This window comes from Urocampus carinirostris, chromosome 3 (genome assembly GCF_059441175.1).
Source record: "Urocampus carinirostris isolate Australia breed hairy pipefish chromosome 3, RoL_Ucar_1.0, whole genome shotgun sequence".
In the NCBI taxonomy this organism is placed as follows: domain Eukaryota; kingdom Metazoa; phylum Chordata; class Actinopteri; order Syngnathiformes; family Syngnathidae; genus Urocampus; species Urocampus carinirostris.
The window spans coordinates 63,327,043-63,333,886 of NC_142351.1; the positions used below are offsets into that span (position 1 = coordinate 63,327,043).

At 40.7% G+C, this 6,844-nt stretch overlaps 2 long non-coding RNA genes across 2 annotated transcripts; both read right to left on the bottom strand.

Moving 5' to 3' along the window:
* Positions 1 to 1,534: 1,534 nt before the first annotated feature.
* Positions 1,535 to 3,596, bottom strand: LOC148370404 (uncharacterized). The gene is made up of 2 exons (XR_015849912.1): positions 1,921 to 3,596; positions 1,535 to 1,856 (listed from the first exon to the last, which is right to left on the bottom strand). It is a non-coding gene; the product is annotated as an uncharacterized LOC148370404 (long non-coding RNA).
* Position 3,597: 1 nt separating this feature from the next.
* LOC148370405 (uncharacterized) lies at positions 3,598 to 4,628 on the bottom strand. Its single transcript, XR_015849911.1, has 2 exons — positions 4,562 to 4,628; positions 3,598 to 4,492 (listed from the first exon to the last, which is right to left on the bottom strand). It is a non-coding gene; the product is annotated as an uncharacterized LOC148370405 (long non-coding RNA).
* Positions 4,629 to 6,844: the final 2,216 nt, after the last annotated feature.

Below are 6,844 nucleotides of genomic sequence, written 5' to 3' on the forward strand. Positions count from 1 at the left end.
AATAAATTGATTGTTAGTGAAAAGGTTGCACGGGCAACCATGTCAGTTGTTTTTAAAACAACTTTTACATGAGATTTATTTTTAATGTCAGAACCAAAACAGATACAGGACCCAATCGCGTGACGTTCTCACACAAGCTTTTTATTTTATGGGAAATGGGGAGTCATGCACGGTAGGAAGCCAGTCTGGCGTGGAAGGACAGGACGCCAGAGACCGACGAGATCGATAACAAATCAGGGTAACGAAAATAAACAGGAGAAACTGGACGGGAACCAAAACTGGAAAAACTAACCAACAGGACAAGAATAGACAGAAAACAAAACTGAACCCCGAAATTAAACAGTACAAAAATAAACGGGAACAATACCAGACTGCAGATATCACAGAAAAACAGTCTTTGTGGGGAAGACTGACACTGAAGCAAGAGCGCGTTGAGCTTTATATACACGGAGAGTCAATCTCTAAACGAGGCACAGCTGTACCACACGGGCGGGCCAATTGGGCACCACGGCAGCCGTGACACATACTGGCGTAGCCAAGTGGGCGCCATGGCAGCCATGTAACACACGGGCGCGGCCAAGTTGGCGCGTGGCAACCATGACATTTTAATTAAAAAAGGGTATTTTTTCCGAATAATAACATGTTGTGGATTTATTTAATTGATTGCACAAAACAGAGCTGTATTTAATACCACTTTTTCAGTTGAAATAGTGTTGGAAAAAAGATTGTCTGTTTTTCTTGAATCTATAAAGATATAAACCCATGGCTGACCAAAGAATTCAGGCAGAGGCAGGAATTGAAGTTTAAAAAGGCTACTGCAGTAGGAGATCGATTCGCCATCCGCAGCAACTTGGCCCGTTTGGCTGACCAGATCTTTCTGACCACTTGCGGTTTCAGTAGCGCATTTATTGAAAGGTCTCGCATGCGCAGTCCATACAATGGAGTCACGCGTGCGCATTACATTACATGCAATGGAAAAAGACTGAAAAACGTGGATCTTTGAATGTGACTATGTGTGTGTGTGAATGATTACTTGTGTATCAAAAATAGAAAAACAGGTTAAACAAGTTAATTTCATAGCAAGTTAATTTGTAACATATGAGTCTGAGAAATGCACAATAACTAAAAGTACTTTACAGTTTTCAATTTTCACCATGGGTTTTCAGTTGGGTTGAGGTCTGGGCTATTTGCAGGCCATGACATTGAATGGATGCGTCTTTCTCCAAGGAATGCTTTGACAGTTTTTGCTCTCTGGCATCTTGGAAAATGAGTAAATCATCCTTAAAGTTTTTTTCAATTGAAGGAATAAGAAAGATGTCCAAAATGTCAACTTGTGCCTTTATTGCATATATGACCATAGCCATCTATCCAGTGCTTTTGCCTGAAATGCAGCCTGTTGGGAATTTTTAATCAAAATCTACCGTTTACCAAATTGTCCGAATTAGTTGTCTGATTCTATTAACCAAACACGACCCTCATTCATCCAACAATTATGCCCGCTGGTTTTTCGAGAGAGAAATGACCAGACGGACCACACGGAGACGGATGTTTATTGTTCCTAACAGCAGACCTAAGTGTATCCAATCGGAGCCGGCCCCCATCCAAGTTGCCCGGGATCATTTATACATTTCACAAACAAAGCAAAGACATCCTATTGGCTATGTGTCATCTGCAGTTAACGTTAGCTTTCTCTTATTGGTTTTCTCCCCGCATGAAGGCGTATCGGCTGGGCTCCACATTCTTCGCATACCAGCGGCGCCCCGACGTCTGGCCTCGTGCATCTGGCCTTCTGCGTCAGCACCAAAGGCATTCTGTTATCAGAAATACGTCTGATGCATTCCACACAGCCTGACCTTCTATTGTACATTGAATTAAAGCAGTCAGTGAATATGTTTATTGCATTGAACTGAATACATGTACCTTGTAGTCAATCATATAAAATCCTTTAAGCCCCATATCATTAAGGACTGAGGGAATTTGGATGTTTTCTTCCTGCGTCATCACTTTGTCCAATGCAGATTCGTGACTCATCACTGAAGATAACCTTCATCTTGTCATCCACAGACCATGATTGCCTCTTCTTAGCCGATTGCAGTCTTGTTCTTATGTGTTTAAGCGTCAACAATGGTGTCCTTTTAGCTTTCCTATAGAAAGTCCCATTTCCTTTAGCCGATTTTGCCCAGTTCTGTCATTTACATTGACTCCAACTTCTACCTATTTCCTCTTCATTTGTCTTGTTGTGCATTTTCTGTTTTCAAGGCATATGGCCTTTGGTTGTTTGTCTTGACGCCTACATGTCTTCCTTGGCCTACCAGTAAGCTCAACTTGTACAACCTTCCTATGCTGTTTGCATTATGGCAACCATGCAAGTGGAGTTGCCTTCTTCAGGAAGTTTGTCTATCCTGTCGTTGGTCTAAAGAGACATCTCTCTTGTTGGAGCCATGATTCTTGCCAATCCACTTGGTCCAGGAACCCTCCAAGCAGAGGTGGGTAGTAACGGAGTACATATACTCCATAACATTCACTTGAATAGGTTTTAGGAAATTTTGAACTTGTAGGAGTAATTTTGAATCCCTATACTTTTACTTTTACTTGAGTAAATTTGAGAAGAAAGAAACGGTATATTTACTTCGCTAAATTAGGCAACATAGAGGTCGTTACTTCGTTACTTAATAAATCCCCTCCACGTAAAGACGCGTCTTTATTATGACGTAGAGCTTCGGCAGGCTCTACCACTTTTAACCAATCAGACGTAGCAGCCTCGTCACGTGACCATATTCCACTTTAGCGGGGGGAAAAGTTGTTTAAGGATGAAAAAGTTCGAAAATGTCGCTCAGCAATACCGACTATGAAAACACAGCAAAAGCATGTTCCCCTTAAAAAGGATACCAAACACCCACTACAATATGCAATGTCCCCTTTGTTTGCCGAAACGAACGGTGATTTCTGCATTCAAGAATTCAACATGGAACTGGAGTAAATATGTAGCGGTCAGTTTCCTACATTTTAATTAGTTGTGATGGCTTCAACAGCACAGCTGCAATGGGTTGTGCTGGCAAAGCCAACTTTCCTCCAAAATATTATTATTATATCTTCTTCCCTAAAAGTTTGGCTCGCTCCTTCTCCCAGAGTTTTTGGAGAACCCCAACGATTTGTTCCGGCCCGATCGGGAAGCGTGTGCTATAGCTTTTTACACCAATACGAGTTACCATGACATCACTATTAGCTGCCAAATGAGAAAAAAAGCGACATAGACAATGAATAGAGAGAGAGAGTCCCATCCGGAATGCATGGGGCCCATTCATTTCAATGGGTAGCCATGGTAACCAGGGAGTTTCCAGAGGTGGCTTAAGCGGGTCACTGACCCACATTTAAATTAACCATGGGTAAATGGTGAATGCTAAAGAGCGAGTAGATGCTAACAGCTATGTGTACAAGCTAGCTGTAAACACTGCCATGAGTTGGGCTGGCATAGCCAACCCAAGTATTAGTTGTTACAGGCTGATGCAATGCTTACTCATGCTAGCTGTAAACACTGTTGGTAATTGTTGTGTATGTAGTAGGGTTGTAGTCGGATTCAGAGACAGGCACGGACGGTACATTCATAGAGTGTTTACTTAACTTCTTCTTCGGTAGTTCTCAAGCACAAGTACAAGGCTGCGCATTAGTATACAGCGACACCGCAGGAAGGGGAGTGCATTACACGACACCACATATTCCCTTTTTGTTAGAATAGGACACAAACAGTAGCATTAATCTAAAATACGCAATAACTCTTCGGTAAGTATGATCTTATAGAAAACATACATTTCAATATTCATTACCAGATTAGAGGTAAATATTTATCAAAGGTAAGCAATAATGTAAGGAACTATACTGTCAATATCGGTAAGCAAAAGTGTGTAAACCTTGTAAACGTAAGCAGACTGTATGAAGATCACATCATAAACAAACATGACAATTTTTAAAACAATGAACATTCATCATGTCTTTTTTTGGGGGGGGGGGACATCACCACATCTTTCTGTATCTTTTTATTTATTTATTTATTTTTTTAAATCACGTAATCTTGAAGCCGTGCAGGAGCATGTCGTATTCTCGGTGCACTAGGAGAGGGATGTGGTGAGGGCACAGTTTCAGGTTCAGGTGGCTCAGCACCTAGGTTGCTTGGCAGGAGGCAAGCATCAGCAGCAGGACAAGGAACGCAACCTCCACGTGGTGTCCTGTGGACGGCCACGTGGCCGACGAATGCGTCTCCCACCCGCTACACGAACGCTTCGGTACAACTACCCAAAGCTGAACGCACAGACCTCATCCGCTTTCGACTTTGTGGGGAGAGCGAGGAATCGGCCGAACACCTATGGGTCGATTGCCCCGCCTTCATCGCGGACCGTCAACGATGGGCAGTTGGATCCGAATTCGCGGAACTCGTAACACAACCGAAGCGTTCCATGTCGTTCCTAAAGATCATCTTTAGACGACTTGAAGCGATCTAACAACAACAACAACAACAATCAGCAGCACAGGTGGAAGAATGGGCAAGGTGGAAAGCATTCCACACCTTTCCAAATATGTTGTGTATGTGGTAGGGTTGTAGTCGGATTCAGAGACAGGCACGGACGGTACATTCATAGAGTGTTTACTTAACTTCTTCGGTAGTTATCAAGCACAATTACAAGGCTGCGCATTAGTATACAGCGACACCGCAGGAAGGGGAGTGTATTACACGACATCACAGTAATGAGTTGGGCTGGCATAGCAACTAAATGATAAATGCTTCATGCTAACAAATTATGCTAACGGCTACTTGCTAACAGTTAAATATTGACAATTTATGCTAACAGCTACATGCTGAAAAATTATGATAACGTCTAATTGTTATAGCTTCATGCTAACTGCTACATGCTAACTGCTTCATGCTTACAAATTAGGCTAACGGCTACATGCTAGTCCCCCCACAGAACCAAGTTAAAAATTACAAATACATCTCTCTGAGTTAATAACTTTCTGCTAACTCAGAATTCAAACAACTCAACGCTACCGGTTCTCTACCATCATCTTCCAGATCCATCTCTCTCCCACTTGCCTCAGGAATTGTCTAGTTTTAACTTAGGTTTTATTCGTTACAAGTATTTATTACTTGCTTGTTTTATTCTTGTTTTATTGTTGTTTTATATTCGGTTTACAGCAAACTTGGGTGTCCTGATAACTGCTTTGAAGTAAAAAAAATTTTTGGGTTTGAACAAATTTATTGACACTAAAAACAGAAAACAATCATGACAATCTCAAGAGCAATTAAGCACATTCACAATATTATATTCCAATATTACGTTTTTAACAGCAAACACAAAGTGAGGTTTGAACAAACCTTCTCGAAAATCAAACATATTCACAATTTCATTATATAACATCTTTGTTAGTGTCAAAAGATCCGTCCAGGCCAAAGTCGATTGTCCTCGGTCTGAACAAATCCACTGACACCAACAGCAGCAAAACACAGCCATCAAGCATGTTCACAATTTTTTTATATTTGACAATATGACGTGACGATATGACGTTTTAACATTTTTTCCTGACATTTTCAACATCAAATAAACAATTTCAGAGCGTATTATTATTATCCTCAAGCATTCACAGCATCTATGATTCAAGCTTACGGTTTTAAAAATTATAGTATATTAAAAGGCTTTTTACTGTGCTGTATGCGCAGTGCATATAAATTAAGGCGCGCACACGCACACACACACACACAGACACACAAACACACACACTACTACTACTTGGTACTACATGTGCTTAATTTATTCCATTGATTTATACTATTTTTTATTGTTTATTAAACCACTTGAATTTACATTAATAATCTACTTTTAAATTAAATGTATTTTGTTGATTAGATGGACTTTGGGGGCAGCACGGTGGCGCAATGGTTAGCGTGTGTGCGGCATAGTTTTGAGGTCATGAGATTGAACCTTCCTGTGTGGAGTTTCCATGTTCTCCCCATGCTTGCGTGGGTTTATTCCGGGCACTCCGGATTCTCCCACATTCCAAAAACATGCATGTCAGGTGTATTGGACGGTCTAAATTGCTCCTAGGTGTGAATGAGCGAGTGAGTTGTCTGCTCCTGTGTGCCCTGCGACTGCCTGTTTAAAAAAAAACAAGGCGTGATAACTGAACTGTTTTTAACTGCTGATAACAAGCAGACTTAATCGAAGCAAGGTGCCCAATTAAGCAAAGGAAATTGACTGGGTGTGTCCTTATTTTCCACAAAATGTACTGATTCCATATTTTTTCCCTCAGAATTCAGTGAGTACATAATTATTTCCCTGCACTTGCTCTGTAAAAGTAACATTTACTGACCATTGCAATGTTTTATCTTAATTTATTTTAGTGTTTCTGATTGCCAATATGTTGCACTTTGGAATGACCTTACGATTGTTTCATGTTTGTGATCTGAGTTTTTTCTACAGAATAAAATGTATGAGTGAGGGCTTGCCCAAGGCTGGTGATTCCTTACTTTTTGCTAGGGGTTGTATTTGCAAATAACCTGAATATAACACCAGATTTTTCAGCAACATACAGTACAACAAAAATATTTTTTATGTAAATGTGAAACGTCAGACTCTTGTGACTTTTGACAATGTCAAGTCGTTTTATACCCTTGGTCATGTAGAAATAATAAAGTTTAACACACAACGCAAAGGCAGAAATTTACTGAAAGTTACGTACAGTTCAACAGCGGGGACGATCTCCTTTATCCTCGCCCCATTCTCCTCTTTCCAGCTCCAGTTCACATGCGCACTTACTTTCATTTACTCAATCTCAAATTGATATTTTCCTATAA